Genomic DNA, 17,607 nt, shown 5'->3' with positions numbered 1-17,607 from the left:
AGATCGTAGTCGCAAGGTGTCAATAGTCATATAACACATAATATACAAATGATCATGGGAAGATACAGTAATATATATATATTTATTTTATTTTTATTTATTATCACACTGGCCGATTCCCACCAAGGCAGGGTGGCCCGAAAAAGAAAAACTTTCACCATCATTCACTCCATCACTGTCTTGCCAGAAGGGTGCTTTACACTACAGTTTTTAAACTGCAACATTAACACCCCTCCTTCAGAGTGCAGGCACTGTACTTCCCATCTCCAGGACTCAAGTCCGGCCTGCCGGTTTCCCTGAATCCCTTCATAAATGTTACTTTGCTCACACTCCAACAGCACGTCAAGTATTAAAAACCATTTGTCTCCATTCACTCCTATCAAACACGCTCACGCATGCCTGCTGGAAGTCCAAGCCCCTCGCACACAAAACTTCCTTTACCCCCTCCCTCCAACCTTTCCTAGGTCGACCCCTACCCCGTCTTCCTTCCGCTACAGACTGATACACTCTTGAAGTCATTCTGTTTCGCTCCATTCTCTCTACATGTCCGAACCACCTCAACAACCCTTCCTCAGCCCTCTGGACAACAGTTTTGGTAATCCCGCACCTCCTCCTAACTTCCAAACTACGAATTCTCTGCATTATATTCACACCACACATTGCCCTCAGACATGACATCTCCACTGCCTCCAGCCTTCTCCTCGCTGCAACATTCCTTACCCATGCTTCACACCCATATAAGAGCGTTGGTAAAACTATACTCTCATACATTCCCCTCTTTGCCTCCAAGGATAAAGTTCTTTGTCTCCACAGACTCCTAAGTGCACCACTCACCCTTTTCCCCTCATCAATTCTATGATTCACCTCATCTTTCATAGACCCATCCACTGACACGTCCACTCCCAAATATCTGAATACATTCCCCTCCTCCATACTCTCTCCCTCCAATCTGATATCCAATCTTTCATCACCTAATCTTTTTGTTATCCTCATAACCTTATTCTTTCCTGTATTCACTTTTAATTTTCTTCTTTTGCATACCCTACCAAATTCATCCACCAATCTCTGCAACTTCTCTTCAGAATCTCCCAAGAGCACAGTGTCATCAGCAAAGAGCAACTGTGACAACTCCCACTTTATGTGTGATTCTTTATCTTTTAACTCCACGCCTCTTGCCAAAACCCTCGCATTTACTTCTCTTACAACCCCATCTATAAATATATTAAACAACCACGGTGACATCACACATCCTTTTATAAGGCCTACTTTTACTGGGAAATAATTTCCCTCTTTCCTACATACTCTAACTTGAGCCTCACTATCCTCGTACAAACTCTTCACTGCTTTCAGTAACCTACCTCCTACACCATACACCTGCAGCATCTGCCACATTGTCCCCTACCCCCCTACCCATATATATATATATATATATATATATATATATATATATATATATATATATATATATATATATATATATATATATATATATATATATATATATATATATATATATATATATAAATATATATATATATATATATATATATATATATATATATATATATATATATATATATATATATATATACACACATTCAGAGGCCACTTTCTTAGGTACACCCTTCTGGAGCTGAGTAAGGACCTTTTTTTGCTTTCAGAATAGCCTGAATTCTTCGTAGCATGGATTCTAGAAGCATTCCTTGGAGATTCTGCTCCATGTTGACATGAAAGCATCACGTACTTGCTGCAGATTTGTCGGCTGCACATTCGCAAAGGTTTACGCCAAATTCTGGCACTACCATCTGCATGTAACAGCAGAAATCGCGATTCGTCAGATCAAGCGACATTTTTCCAATCTTCAGCTCTCCAGTTTTGGTGAGCCAGTGCCCAATGTAGCTTCAGTTTCTTGTTCTTGGCTGACAGGAGTAGAACGCTGCGTCGTTCTCTGCTGTTGTATCCCATCCACTCCAAGTTTCGAAGTGTTGTGCATTCAGAGATTCTCTTCTTCGTACCACTGTTGCAATGGATATTTATCTGAGTTACTGTCGCCTTCGTGTTAGCTTCAACCAGTCTGGCCATTCTCCTCTGGCCTCTTTCATTTACAAGATGTTTTTGCCCACAGAACTGCTGCTCACTGGATGTTTCGTATTTTCCACAACATCCTCTTCAACCTCTAGAGATTGTTGTGCGTGAAAATCCCAGATCACCAGTTTCTGAGATAAGCAAACTAATCCCGTCTGGCACCAACAATCATTCCACGGTCAAAGTCATTAGATCACATTTCTTTCTGATTCTGATACTTGGTCTGAACAACAACTGAAACTCTTGACCATGTTTGTGCCCGTGGGCACTGAGATGCTGCCACGTGATTGGCTGATTAGGTATTTGCATTAACTAGTATGTGCGTGTATTATATATATATATATATATATATATATATATATATATATATATATATATATATATATATATATATATATATATATATATATATATATATATATTATATATATATATATTTATATATATATATATATATTTATATATATATATATATATATATATATATATATATATATATATATATATGTATATATATATATATATATATATATATATATATATATATATATATATATATATATATATATATATATATATATATATGCAAAACAACCACTGTGAAAGAATAAGGAATTCCAAGCGCTTTCGTGACTACTCACAGTATCAAGGAACAATCATTGTTCCTTGATAATGTGAGTAGTCAGGAAAGCACTTGGAATTCCTTATTCTTTCACACTGGTTGTTTTGCATATTCTGAAATCAGCTGTTTACTGTGATCTTATTGCGTACACACACACACACAAACATATATATATATATATATATATATATATATATATATATATATATATATATATATATATATATATATATATATATGTATATATATATATATATATATATATATATATATATATATATATGTATATATATATATATATATATGTATATATATATATATATGTATATATATATATATATATATATATATATATATATATATATATATATATATATATATATATATATATATATATATATATATATATATATATATATGCCTCACACCTTACCCTCAGACAACAACAAGACGCCCACTCCTGCTCAACCCATAGATCCTACCCTTAAAAGCCCTTTCTCTCCCTACCCTCTGGTCCCCATGTTCCCCCTCCTCTCTCGGAGATGAAGCAGGTTATGCTAATGCTTCTGGAAACCATCTCCTCCTCCTCCTCTACCTCATCCCCCTCTTCCTTCTCTTCCTCCTCTTCCTACTCTTGTGCCTTTCAAGTCTCCGCCCCAGTGCGTGTCCCCAGCTCATCCTCCTCGACGTTATCTTACGAGCAGGCTAGGTTCTGCTCCTCCCAGGTTATCCAGTACTCGGTAATCCGGCGTTTGGCTATCCTGCGCTCAGTTATCCGACACCCGGGTGGCCAGGATCCAGTTATACAGGACCTGCTATCCATTGCCTATTTATCTAACGTCTGAGTATCGACGATATTTTTTCTGTGGCTCAGACAACATTCTCTTAGACAGCGAGACAACGTCACTCCAAGTATAGAATTGGATTCAGTCCCTCTTTGTATGTAACCGTACTCAATCTCACCCAGAATATAGCCGGACACAATTATTTAATGCATATATCCGGACTCAATTTCTCCTTGTATACAAGCTGTTCAATCTCACCTTGTATTTAGGCGGAGTCACTCTCACCCTCCATACAGTCGCACGCAATCTCTTCGTCTATGTATAGGTGGACTATATCTCTCAATGTACACATCTGGACTCCTGTAGCTCCCGCTCTCTAAATCTTTACTGAAAGTTGAAGTCTGTGTTGGTTAACGTTATGAGCCATTATAACAGACGCAGGGTACACCTCACCCTCCGCCCTGGGCCATTGTGTTGTTGTGAGACGTATTGAAATATCTAGCATTTACTTGTGCCTGAGTTTATTCTAAGTTCCTCTTGCTGTGGTATTATGATTTCATATAATTTTCAGAAATGCTTATAATCCTTGAGCAGCAAGTGGTTGATGAGTGGATGCGTGTATGTGTACTCACCTATTTGTGGTTGCAGGGGTCGATTCACAGATCGTGAATGTGTTTATATATATACATATATATATATATATATATATATATAATGTATATATATATATATATATATATATATATATATATATATATATATATATATATTCATCGGAGAGTGTTAAACCCGTTGGGGTTATACAAAGCCTGGAGGGAATGGAAGGCATTTAGGCTCGATTCAGAGCCCCTCACTAGCATCACAGAACCTTTCTTAAAGGAACCATAGTAAGGTAGAATCAAAGGAAGCAGACTGGCCTGTGACTGCTACTGTCTTTATTGCATATTTTTCTTACTTGAGAGAGAAAATGCTCCCAGTATCGGAAGATACCTATCTCAACCTGAACGTGTTGTTGGAGGTTATGTGTGGTGCAATAACTTCTTTACCGCTACATAGAATATGCATTGATTCTGAGTATGACAAGGGAGTTATTTAAATGTAGGAGTGCCAGGGAACTTCCCATGAAAGATGCGTTACTACTAATTGCTAACGACGTCCTCTCTTCATAATTGTGTCCAGACCAAACAGTAAACACAGCTCAATACCGGTACTGGTTCTATTTATGGCCGTAACACGGGAAATGTTTAAGAGGAAATTCTTGGGAGAGTGCCAGCCTAACATTGGAAAATTCAAACGCTGGGTTGAGTAATTTGTGTTGCGATAGCAGTTGATTAGGGCTACGAAACTGAAGGTAAAACTGAAGGTAAAATTGGCTATTGTTTTTAATTCGACAATTCCTGAAGCAAACAATAACTCTACCCTCTTGTTTTTATGAGGAAAAAATCCATTAAATCTGGGAAAGAAATTAGGAATGTACGAAAAACGTGGTGTTGTACTTAGTAAGTTTCGTCACCACGCACTTCGTGTTGTCCACAACTCTTCTGTGGGTGGACACCTTTTTTTTGGCCATGATTACGAAGGAATGTAAAAAGAAACAGAAAAGCCAGAGATAACTGTCAGATCATTTTATTAAAACCGGTACTTGTGTGTTCAATACCGGTACTTGTGTGTTCAATACCGGCTCATGGTAAGCCTTTTGAACACCTGATTATCGACTGTGATGTTGACCCTCTGCCAAAGTCGAAGTCAAACAGTCAGTTCTAATTTATTATCAAGGATAAGGCCACCAGGTTTCCAGAAGTTGTAGCAACGAGCGCCGTTAATATTAATGAATTGTTTGAAATCGAAAGTATTTGTGATTGTGAAAATAGGATCTTAAAAAAATTGATTTTTTTGTCATAGATTATTTTGACAACAATGAACTCTAAACTGCAGTCTTGTTTAGTATGTATATATTATTATTATCATTATTATTATTATTATTATTGCTGTTGTTGTTACCGGAATTATTATTATTATATGGAGCACCATGATTCTGCCCGAAAACTTGAAAAATGAGATAGGAAAGTGGCAGTAGAAGCCAAAGGAGAAAGTGATAGAAGGGGAAGGAAAAAGAGGGATATTAGGGGATTGGGAAAAGGAGGAAAGCTGTGTTAAGCGGAGGGAGCAGTCGAACAAAAGGAATAAGAAATAACAGAAAGGGGAAGAGAAAAGGGAGACGAGGAAGACAGAGGGTAGGAGGTTGAGGGAGGCAAAGTAGAAGGAAAGGACAGAGCCGCGGGGGCACTGACCCCCGAAACAACTTTCAAGTACACTCCAAGTGTGCCCATGCTTGTCTTTTGACGTTTGCTGTATTATTATTATTATTATTATTATTATTATTATTATTATTATTATTATTATGGTTCACGGGGAAGCACTAAGTACGAGTCACTGTGGACCAACAGATCACCTTCCAGCCCAAAATTATAACGTTGATAGTTCTTCTACCAAACATTCTTGACCAGGACTTGATGGAAATTACTGACTTGAAGTTTAATAATTATGTTACCCTCCTGAGGCACTAATGTTTGTTGGCCTTTATTTTATTTACTTGTGCACCTGAATCTATATATCTAACCTGTGTGTTTACAGGATCTTATGTTTCTTTCATTCTCATTATTTAGTTAGCTTCTAGCACACACTCATCCAGATCATTCCAATATAGTTCCAATTTTTAAGAAATGAGACAGACAGCATAAAACTACAGACCAGTGTCACGGATATATACAGTATGTAAAGTTACGGAGAAAATTGTCAGGAGAAAAGTTGGGGAGCACCTAGAGAGGAATGGGTTCTTAAATGACAACCAGCATGGCTGTAGAGATGGTAAATACTAGTCCTATGAGGCGAGGTTAAGGAACTCAACCTGATAACACTGGAGGACAGGGGATTATGATAATGACGTACAAAATACTGGGAGGAATTGGCAAGATGAACAAGGAGAATATGTTTCAGAGATGGTATATGGAACAAGAGGGCACAACTGGAAGTTGAAAGCTCAGATGAATGAGAAGGAAATTAGGAAGTATTTCTTCAGACTCAGAGTTGTCAGGAAGTGGCACAATCTGGAGAGTGAAGTGATAGAGTTTGGATCCATATATAACTTTAAGAAGAGGTACGACAAGGCTCTTGAAGCCGAGAGTGGACCTAGTAGCGAGCGACAAAGATAGGGGCCAGGAGCTGTGACTCGACGCCGTACAGCCACGTTTCTGTGACACCTCGTTTTTAGTGTCCTCTCGGGTCTGTCTGTCTGTAGTTTCGTATTTTCCTTATTTTTATTTTTAAATAATTTCGTTACATTAACATTATTTTTTTTACATTTTTTATTGAATATAAAAATAAATATTTAAATTAGAATTAAGTTAATTTAAAGCTTCCGTTCCAATAATCCGTGTATCTGCCTGGCGAATATCATCTACGTAGCCTAGAATGAGCGCGCGCGTTCCATACCCCGTCTTGTGGCATTATGTGAGTGTTTGTGTATTTGTATGCTGCTCGCATTTGGTTTCTGTGACTCATCCACTTTCTTACGCTTTATGTGACTTGTTTTAGTCGGCTGTGCGCGAGTGTGAGTTTTGTTGTGAATGTTGTGTGTTTATGTATGAGACTCGACTCTTTTGTGTGTGTGTGTGTGTGTGTGTGTGTGTGTGTGTGTGTACTCACCTATTTGTGTGTGTACTCACCTAATTGTACTCACCTAATTGTGGTTGCAGGGGTCGAGACTCAGCTCCTGGCCCCGCCTCTTCACTGATCGCTACTGGATCCTCTCTCTCTCTGCTTCCTGAGCTTTGTCATACCTCTTCTTAAAACTATGTATGGTTCCTGCCTCCACTACTTCACTTGCTAGGCTATTCCACTTGCTGACAACTCTATGACTGAAGAAATACTTCCTAACGTCCCTGTGACTCGTCTGAGTCTTCAGCTTCCAGTTGTGACCCCTTGTCCCTGTGTCCCCTCTCTGGAACATCCTATCTCTGTCCACCTTGTCTATTCCCCGCAGTATCTTGTATGTCGTTATCATGTCTCCCCTGACCCTTCTGTCCTCCAGTGTCGTCAGTCCGATTTCCCTTAACCTTTCCTCGTACGACATTCCCTTGAGCTCTGGGACTAGCCTTGTTGCAAACCTTTGTACTTTCTCTAACTTCTTGACGTGCTTGACCAGGTGTGGGTTCCAGACTGGTGCTGCATACTCCAGTATGGGCCTAACATACACAGTGTACAGTGTCTTGAACGATTCCTTATTGAGGTATCGGAACGCTATTCTCAGGTTTGCCAGGCGCCCATATGCTGCAGCGGTTATTTGGTTGATGTGTGCCTCCGGTGATGTACTCGGTGTTATGGTCACCCCAAGGTCTTTCTCCCTGAGTGAGGTCTGTAGTCTTTGTCCACCTAGCCTATATTCTGTCTGCGGTCTTCTTTGCCCCTCCCCAATCTTCATGACTTTGCATTTGGCTGGATTGAATTCGAGGAGCCAGTTACTGGACCACATGTCCAGCCTCTCCAGTGTAGCATAGTTTGGTAGCTGTAGAGCGGGTAGTTAAATGATATACTTCTTCGGAGGCTTCTTAGTTTATTGTTAAGTAGTGGTGGGTTACACAGGCTTGTGTGTTTGTGCCCATGGCCCGGGCAGGGCCATGCCCGCGAGAGAGAGATGAGAGTACTTGTGTGTTGAAGCCAGGCCGCTGTGTGAGTGAGAGCGAGGCAAGTCTGGGCATACTGAAGTGGCAAGGCCTATAGGTGGCAGCACTTGAGTGGCGCGAAATATGAACTAAGCTGGCAGACAGCATGGGCTGTCTGTGCAGACAGTACAGGCTGTCTACATACGCTCGGCCACCTACCGCGCGTCGTCCCGACGCGACAATACTGGTAGTAAAAGAAACTCGGTCTCTCTCTCGTAGGAACAGGGCACAGAACACAAAATAAAAACATATATATACATATGGACATGGAAAAAAAAAACTTCCTACAGGGAGGGAAGAAAAAAACATGTGGGGTGTGCTAAACATCGTGGTCATAGGCAGTGAGCGTCGATGGGCATCACTGCACGCCTTCCTGCGTCTGGACAGATACTGCAACACGGGAGACATCGCTGCGGCTGAGCTGTGACGTAACAGGGTACGGTCTCCTCTGGAACGGTGAAGCAGACATCGTAGGAGTCGCTGCAGGTTTTCACTCAACCTGGGGCACGACATGCTGGTGCCCTTGAGTGAGGCGTCGACAAAACTCGGCAACTGGGCAGGACTTCTGGCAAGCGACTCAGGAGGACACTTCTCGACTGGTACTGTCGCTGGGCTATCACTGCCGGCGAGCGTGGAGCGAGTTGTGGAGCGAGTCGTGGCAGAGACGACTGGGCGAAACATCTGGGAGTCGTAACATCATACACCAGACTGCAGTGAGAGAGCTAGCAGTCAAAGTGACATCTTCTTTGTGCAGGCTGCTCACTGAAGCTTGTGACACGAGGCTGACACAGCGCCTGCCGACAGGCCTGGCTGCGGCTTGACGAGTATCATCTCTCGACAGTTGGAGTTATAGCAGAGGTTAGTCTAAGCGTCCCCAGACTTGTTTCTCTACATATAACTGCACTCTGAAGGTCTGGAGGTGAAGTGAAACAAATCTCGATGGGAATCGTAGCAGGTACGATTCTACAGAACATCACGAGCGACGAGCATAAAAGCTTTCTGTACAAGGGGGCTCATACGCTCAGGGCTGAGAAATCAGCTGTCAAACACACTGGTCACGGGTGACTTAGTGGTACAACTCAAGGGTCTGACCACAGACCTCACTGGACACACGGAACTTTAAAAACACACCGCTGTACATACGGTACAACATGGCTTAACTAGCAAATGATGCTTTTCTGCGCATAAAACTGACTAAGACATACTAAAATGTGAGAACACTGACTGAGAGGAATTAATTAACACACGACATATATTTTCTCTCAATCTTCTCGACAATACTGAAATAATTACTAGAACACTCGATGTGACATCATGTGATGTCAGGCGTGATGTCGCAAGGTGACGTCAGCAGCAGTGACGTCAACAGACATCTCGAGGTGACGTCAGGCAGACATCGTGAGGTGACGTCAGCAGACATCGTGACGTCAGCAGACATCGTGTGACGTCAGCATCTCGAGGTGACGTCAGGCAGACATCGTGAGGTGACGTCAGCAGACATCGTGAGGTGACGTCAGCAGACATCTCGAGGTGCAGACATCGTGAGGTGACGTCAGCAGACATCTCGAGGTACGTCAGCAGACATCGTGAGGTGACGTCAGCAGACATCGTGACGTCATGAAGTCGGGCAGCATCGTGGGTGGCGTCGATGTGATGCGGGCAGCAGACCACAGCATGAGGCCTGGGACATCTGGTAACTCACGTGGCTTTGTAGGTCTACATGACATCGGCCACACCCAACGTGGTGTCGATCCACGTGGTGTCGTGATCTACGTGGGATGCTGATCCACGCAGCTTCGAGTGGCCTCGGGCACTCGGATACACAGCACTGGCAAAGAATTCACACGAAAAACAGCAGAAAACACAGCAGAGGGAGAGATGGCGTGGTGGTGTATGGTAGTGTGGTGGCGAGGAGCGTGGGTGAGTGTACGGCGAGGGAGGATCTGGCAACTTCCTCCTCTCAAACCCAAAACACGGCGAAACGCACACTGGACGCAGAAATCACCACAAAACTCACCTCTGGCTCGCTGAAACAGCTGTGCTGAGCTGAACAACAACAGCAACATACAAGTGACGCTGAACACGTGACTTGAGAAACAGCGTGGGGTCACTGGGACGCCACTTACAATTCTCGTAGAATTTCGATAAATTTCGGCTGGATCCTGCTTGTACCTGTGTCTGGATGCTCAAACGTGCAGACACGACATCAGGATAACTCGTTGAGAGACGGATGCTTCTTATGTAGGGTGATGAAGTGAAGGTGACTTCATACCTCTCCTTCCTCTCTCCAGGGTAAACACAACGCTGCGACCACCGCTGGTACCAATATAAAGAGGTTGTTTGGTAGCTGTAGAGCGGGTAGTTAAATGATATACTTCTTCGGAGGCTTCTTAGTTTATTGTTAAGTAGTGGTGGGTTACACAGGCTTGTGTGTTTGTGCCCATGGCCCGGGCAGGGCCATGCCCACGAGAGAGAGACCGAGTTTCTTTTACTACCAGTATTGTCGCGTCGGGACGACGCGCGGTAGGTGGCCGAGCGTATGTAGACAGCCTGTACTGTCTGCACAGACAGCCCATGCTGTCTGCCAGCTTAGTTCATATTTCGCGCCACTCAAGTGCTGCCACCTATAGGCCTTGCCACTTCAGTATGCCCAGACTTGCCTCGCTCTCACTCACACAGCGGCCTGGCTTCAACACACAAGTACTCTCATCTCTCTCTCGCGGGCATGGCCCTGCCCGGGCCATGGGCACAAACACACAAGCCTGTGTAACCCACCACTACTTAACAATAAACTAAGAAGCCTCCGAAGAAGTATATCATTTAACTACCCGCTCTACAGCTACCAAACAACCTCTTTATATTGGTACCAGCGGTGGTCGCAGCGTTGTGTTTACCCTGGAGAGAGGAAGGAGAGGTATGAAGTCACCTTCACTTCATCACCCTACATAAGAAGCATCCGTCTCTCAACGAGTTATCCTGATGTCGTGTCTGCACGTTTGAGCAACGCAGTCCTGCCTCATCCTCGTCCGATTTAATTCTTCTCATCAACTTCACGTCATCTGCGAACAGGGACACTTCAGAGTCTATTCCTTCCATCATGTCGTTCACATATATCAAAAATAGCACTGGTCCTAGAACTGACCCCTGTGGGACCCCGCTCGTAACAGGCGCCCACTGTGATACCTCTTCACGTACCATGACTCGTTGCTGCCTCCCTGTCAGGTATTCCCTTATCCATTGCAGTGCCCTTCCTTTTATGTGTGCCTGATCCTCCAGCTTCTGCACTAATCTCTCGTGGGGAACTGTGTCAAAGGCCTTCCTGCAGTCTAGGAAAACGCAATCTACCCAACCCTCTCTCTCGTGTCTTACTTCTGTTACCTTGTCATAAAACTCCAGGAGGTTTGTGATACAAGATTTGCCTTCCATGTGTGTGTGTGTGTGTGTGTGTGTGTGTGTTTGCGAGAGTGAGTGCGTGTGTGAAACAGAGAGAGAGAGACAGACAGATAGACAGAGAGTGTATGTGTATGTCTGTGGGTCATCCATGTTTGTGTGGTGGTCGGTGTTTGTTCAGGTGCGTCTCAGGTAAACGGGTCGGCAGCCTCAAGTTATTTGCATTAGTCAGCATAGACTCTTTGGGCCCCCTTGAAGTTGGCAAGCTGACCTTGGCTGTGTGTGTGTATATGTGTATATATGTGTGTGTGTGTATTGTGTGTGTGTGAGTGTGTGTGTGTGTGTGTGTGTGAGTGTGTGTGTGTGTGTGTGTGTGTGTGTGTGTGTGTGTGTGTGTGTGTGTGTGTGTGTGTGTGTGTGTGTGTGTGTGTGTGTGTGTGTTTGCGAGAGTGAGTGCGTGTGTGAAACAGAGAGAGAGAGACAGACAGATAGACAGAGAGTGTATGTGTATGTCTGTGGGTCATCCATGTTTGTGTGGTGGTCGGTGTTTGTTCAGGTGCGTCTCAGGTAAACGGGTCGGCAGCCTCAAGTTATTTGCATTAGTCAGCATAGACTCTTTGGGCCCCCTTGAAGTTGGCAAGCTGACCTTGGCTGTGTGTGTGTATATGTGTATATATGTGTGTGTGTGTGTATTATGTGTGTGTGTGAGTGTGTGTGTGTGTGTGTGTGTGAGTGTGTGTGTGTGTGTATGTGTGTGTGTGTGTGTGTGTGTGTGTGTGTGTGTGTGTGTGTGTTTGCGAGAGTGAGTGCGTGTGTGAAACAGAGAGAGAGAGACAGACAGATAGACAGAGAGTGTATGTGTATGTCTGTGGGTCATCCATGTTTGTGTGGTGGTCGGTGTTTGTTCAGGTGCGTCTCAGGTAAACGGGTCGGCAGCCTCAAGTTATTTGCATTAGTCAGCATAGACTCTTTGGGCCCCCTTGAAGTTGGCAAGTTGACCTTGGCTGTGTGTGTGTGTATATGTGTATATATGTGTGTGTGTGTATTATGTGTGTGTGTGAGTGTGTGTGTGTGTGTGTGTGAGTGTGTGTGTGTGTGTGTGTGTGTGTGTGTGTGTGTGTGTGTGTGTGTGTGTGTGTGTGTGTGTGTGTGTGTGTGTGTGTGTGTGTGTTTGTGTGTATTATGTGTGTGTGTGCATGTGTGTGTGAATGTGTGTGTGTGTGCATGTGTGTGTGTATGTATTGTATGTGTGTATTATGTGTGTGTGTTCATGTGTGTATGTGTGTGTATTTGAGTTTGCGTGCGTGCGTGCGTACGTGTGTGTGTACGCGCGCGAGTTTGTTTTCTCCACATTTTGTGCCACACACACACACACGGAGTTTTGAAAAACTCTGCCTTGCCTCAACATCTTCATGAGGATATCAAACAATTCCTTTGTATTTAAATATCTGGCAGGTTATGAGGAAGATAGGAGAGGCAACCAGTGCTCCTCCGAGTAAGGAACAAGCACCTCCTTACACTAACTAAACTGGAAGATGAAGCTTTTAAGAGAAATATCAATGTAGCTCAGTACTTCATCTCACAACCGAAAGGATTCGGGTTAGATACCTTGGCGGGCCGAGATAAATGGGTAAGTCTCCCTATACTTGCTGTCCTCGGTCAACTTGCAGTATTTATTATATAAATGACTTGTGTAACATTTGTGCAACACAAAAATAAGAGAAGAAAATCTAACAAAGAGCCGGAGTAATGCAGTACGAGGCAATAATCTTTTCGTCTTAAAACTGTAAGTTTTGTCAGTATTAAAAAACAATAGACAGGCAATTATTAGTCAGTGTCGCCCGATCTGCAAGTTTATTTATTATTCACCCGCAGCTAATTCCGTGAGCAGCTAATTTATTAATCACCGTCAACTCATCTTGTCAGTGGCTAGTTTATTAGGTATCCCTTAAGTGAGACCCTCTGCTTTGTTTTTTTTATTTTTGTTTTTTTTTGTCTCCAACTTTTCGATTACATTTTGCTCATAACCCGAGACCGCTTTCTCCAAAAAGTCTTCAGATTTTCATCACTTATGTACGGTAACAAGGACCAAATTCTTGGAACGACTGGCATTGTTAACGTGCTCTGTAAAAAAGTTCTTGAACCCTTCTCTCGTGGATTGGCTCGGATACCTTCCGAGCCAATCGTATACTTTCCGAGTCAATTGGATGCCTTCCGAAATCCTCGAAATCAAACGTTCAAAATAGGGAGGCAAAACGTTCGACGACGGAGGAGAGTTAAAAAAAATTTTAGATTCAGATTTGACAATTTTAAGTGTAAAATAGTGTGAAATCTGTATTCCCGATAAAACACTTCAAATAACCTTCAGTTTATCTCTTATGAACGCCTCTGAAATTTCATGAGGCCGTATTCGATCGGCTTTTACTTTTCAACGCTTGTGTGATGTATCTTAGACAAGATTCATGGGACTACTTGCATGTGTGGCTGCTCTGTGTACAGTGTTACGCAGGTCATTCCCAAATTTTGTTTCCATGTGATAGGTGGAGACAGCCTCCTCTGATCGCTTTCAAAATTTCAACACTCGTGTGTCTTATTTTACTACTACCACTACTACTACTACTACTACTACTACTACTACTACTACTACTACTACTACTAATAATAATAATAATAATAATAATAATAATAATAATAATAATAATAATAATAATATAATAATAATAATAATAATAATAATAATAATAATAATAATAATAATAATAATAATAATAATATCTTTATTTACTACAAGCACTTGTACAAGGTATGCAGGTCTAACTGTCATCAATGTCATACTACTATATATAAATCCCTTTGTTATCCAGAGCATTTCGGGCAAATTAGGTCCTTGTCCCAGGATGCAACCCACACCAGTCGGCTAGCTCCTAGGTACCCATTTTACTAATGGATGAACATAGAAAACCGGTGTAAAGAAGCACGCCCAAAGTTTCTACCCTCGCTGGGAATCGAACGCTGACCCTCGCCATGTGAAGCAAGAGGTTTAGTAATGGTGTATTTAATGGAGGGCGTTGATGCAATTTTCTCATCTTGACTCTCGAAAGAGTATAGTGCTTTTTACCTTAGTGCGTTATCTTCCCTTGATGCTGGTGAGGAGGTCTTGATCCAAGGAAGTGGACTTACCTTTCCCCCTAGCTTGGATCGAATTTGAATGCCTTCTATCCTACAGGCGCTATATAATACCTACAGGTTTAGAGCTTTTCTCCGATTGAAATGCAACAATAGTGGCAACAATCGTCACTGGCTGATGCATCGTATGAAATGGACGGAACGTTTAAAGAGGTTTAGGCTGTGTAGGCACAAATTTTGTTGCATTCTGAGCAATAACTGGAGAATACATCTTCAGGTCACCTTTACAATTTTTGTAATAATGTCTTCTCTTCAGAGGAAACAATCTTTTGAAGTTAGCTTGTGTAAGTTATGTGTCAATTTTATTAATCAGTTTGGTTTTTGGGAAATAAATGAGGAATGTCTCTTCTGATTAGAAATACGTCACAGTGTTTAACTTTATTTGGCTATGCTAGGTTAAACCAGTTTATTGTTCTTTTTTGTTCTTACCACATTTGTGTGTCTTCAAAACCATTGTTAGAAATTTGTTATGTACATTAAACTTACATAAAATTTTCTCACTGTATTATGTGCTTTCTTAAAAGCTCATCGGTCTTAGAAAAAAGTTTGGATTGATTTTGGCCTCTGGAAGTCCCAGTTTGCTTTTTTTGGAAGAAACTGGAAAGAAATAAAGCTCATGCGATAATTTCTGTGTCGCGATAATTTCTGTGTCGCGATAATTTCTGTGTCGCGATAATTTCTGTGTCGCGATAATTTCTGTGTCGCGATAATTTCTGTGTCGCGATAATTTCTGTGTCGCGATAATTTCTGTGTCGCGATAATTTCAGTGTCGCGATAATTTCTGTGTCGCGATAATTTCTGTGTCGCGATAATTTCTGTGTCGCGATAATTTCTGTGTCGCGATAATTTCTGTGTCGCGATAATTTCTGTGTCGCGATAATTTCTGTGTCGCGATAATTTCTGTGTCGCGATAATTTCTGTGTCGCGATAATTTCTGTGTCGCGATAATTTCTGTGTCGCGATAATTTCTGTGTCGCGATAATTTCTGTGTCGCGATAATTTCTGTGTCGCGTCTGATTAGCTTCAATTCTTCCATGCTGATAACGTGATAATGTAATTCCTGAGAGGATTCAAGGCTGATGTGCTTGTATATTTTAGGATGTTGGTGTCTTTGTTTTCTTTGATAGGTTTGAATTAGTTCTAAGCTGTGTATGTCCTCATTCGCTAATTTTATTGAAGAAAATTGAGTACTAGTTTCCATATGTTGACTTGTGAATTTTTCTTAGGATTCCCTTTAGATCTTAAACACTAATATTTAAGTGCAATATCAACTTATGCCGCACTTTGCACTATTCCAATCGCGTGCATTTAGAGACAAGGGGCTAGGGTTATGGAATACGAGGATACCTTCCTCGGATCGAGCAGCGACCGAAAAACGTCTATTTGTACCCCTGTATCTATACTATGAACAACAGTTTATCGTGTACCTGCAATCCGTCCTGTGATCGTCAGGACGAAGTGACAGTATTACAGAGTTGACAGTGGGTGCGGTCCTGGCTAAACTTGAGTCAGGAGGCAAACACAGTAACATGCCTCGTCCTAAAGCTGCTCATGAATTAAATCACGAGAAGAAGCAACGATATCTACCGTGTTCAGAGTTTTAGAGTTCTGTGTCTGCCGTGAATGTTTATCCTGCCCTGGGAGACGGAGAAGTTTACATTAGCGTTATCAACGACGCACTCACATACTCTCTACTTCTCCTCTTGAAAGAAAAGCAAATAATTCGTGAAAATTTAGAAATTTTTTTTAACAAAAGTCGCAAAATAGTGACTGGAAATGTGAACTGGTAACTGAACGACGTTTCAGTCCTTCCCGGACAATATATATATATATATATATATATATATATATATATATATATATATATATATATATATATATATATATATATATATATATATATATATATATATATATATATATATATATATATATATATATATATATATATATGAATATATGTACATGCGAAATTATTGTGGACTGAAAGGAAATGTTTATACATATACATATATTCCTAACGATACTCTTGGATTCGAACCCTTTATCCGGTGTTCCTCGGATTACCGATCCAGTACTCTGGTAATCGGGCTCCTAATGTTGAAAAGAATTTCCCAGTGGACTGATCTGGGGGAACACTGATTTAGTGATCTCAGGAGAACCAAATATCCTCTTCGAATCCCAGCACTTCAATCGAATTGTTCTCTTCGTTCATTACGAAAAGTTCAGAACGTTCAGATCCGTAGGCGTATGACTCACGATGCAAGAATGGGTGGCAGGGCAACGCCGGCGAGTGACAACTGCTGAAAATGGCAGCAGTTGCCACTAATCGCTGCCCTCCATCAGACCCCTGACGAAAATCACCACCGTGTCCTGACCTGCACCTCATGTGTGTGTTCCAGGCGACTAACGTAAGTGGCTGAGAAGGGAGGAAGGTAACTTACATGTCTGGTTCTCGCGTGTCTAGGAAATGGCAGTGTGATGGTAATGATGGGGTGCCCATTAATGATAGCCTATATGTGTTGATGGGGTGTCCGTTGATGTGGGGTGTACATTGGTGGCTGGTTTAGTATACATTGCTGGGGGAGTCCGTTTATGAGTTGTCTTTTTAAAGTGTTTATCACTGGCGTGTTTACGAAGGTATGAATATAGATCAGGTTTTGTTTTTGGTAGAGGAAATCTATTGATCTGATACCAAATAACAAGGTAATATTTTAGTAAGTTCCTAGTAAAGAAGAAGCATATTAGAGTGCCCCTAGTAATTGGAACGTACATTAGTGGGCTCCCAGTAATAAGGAAGTATATTAGTTGGCTCCCA

At 41.8% G+C, this 17,607-nt stretch overlaps 1 long non-coding RNA gene across 1 annotated transcript; it reads left to right on the top strand.

Annotated features, from left to right (window-relative positions):
- Window positions 1–8,070: 8,070 nt before the first annotated feature.
- LOC138852717 (uncharacterized) lies at window positions 8,071–10,283 on the top strand. Its single transcript, XR_011392030.1, has 2 exons — window positions 8,071–9,720; window positions 9,805–10,283. It is a non-coding gene; the product is annotated as an uncharacterized lncRNA (long non-coding RNA).
- The last annotated feature ends 7,324 nt before the right edge of the window (window positions 10,284–17,607 follow it).

Source organism: Cherax quadricarinatus, chromosome 15, assembly GCF_038502225.1.
Source record: "Cherax quadricarinatus isolate ZL_2023a chromosome 15, ASM3850222v1, whole genome shotgun sequence".
Classification (NCBI taxonomy): Eukaryota; Metazoa; Arthropoda; class Malacostraca; order Decapoda; family Parastacidae; genus Cherax; species Cherax quadricarinatus.
This window is presented reverse-complemented; position numbering and strand designations above follow the sequence as displayed.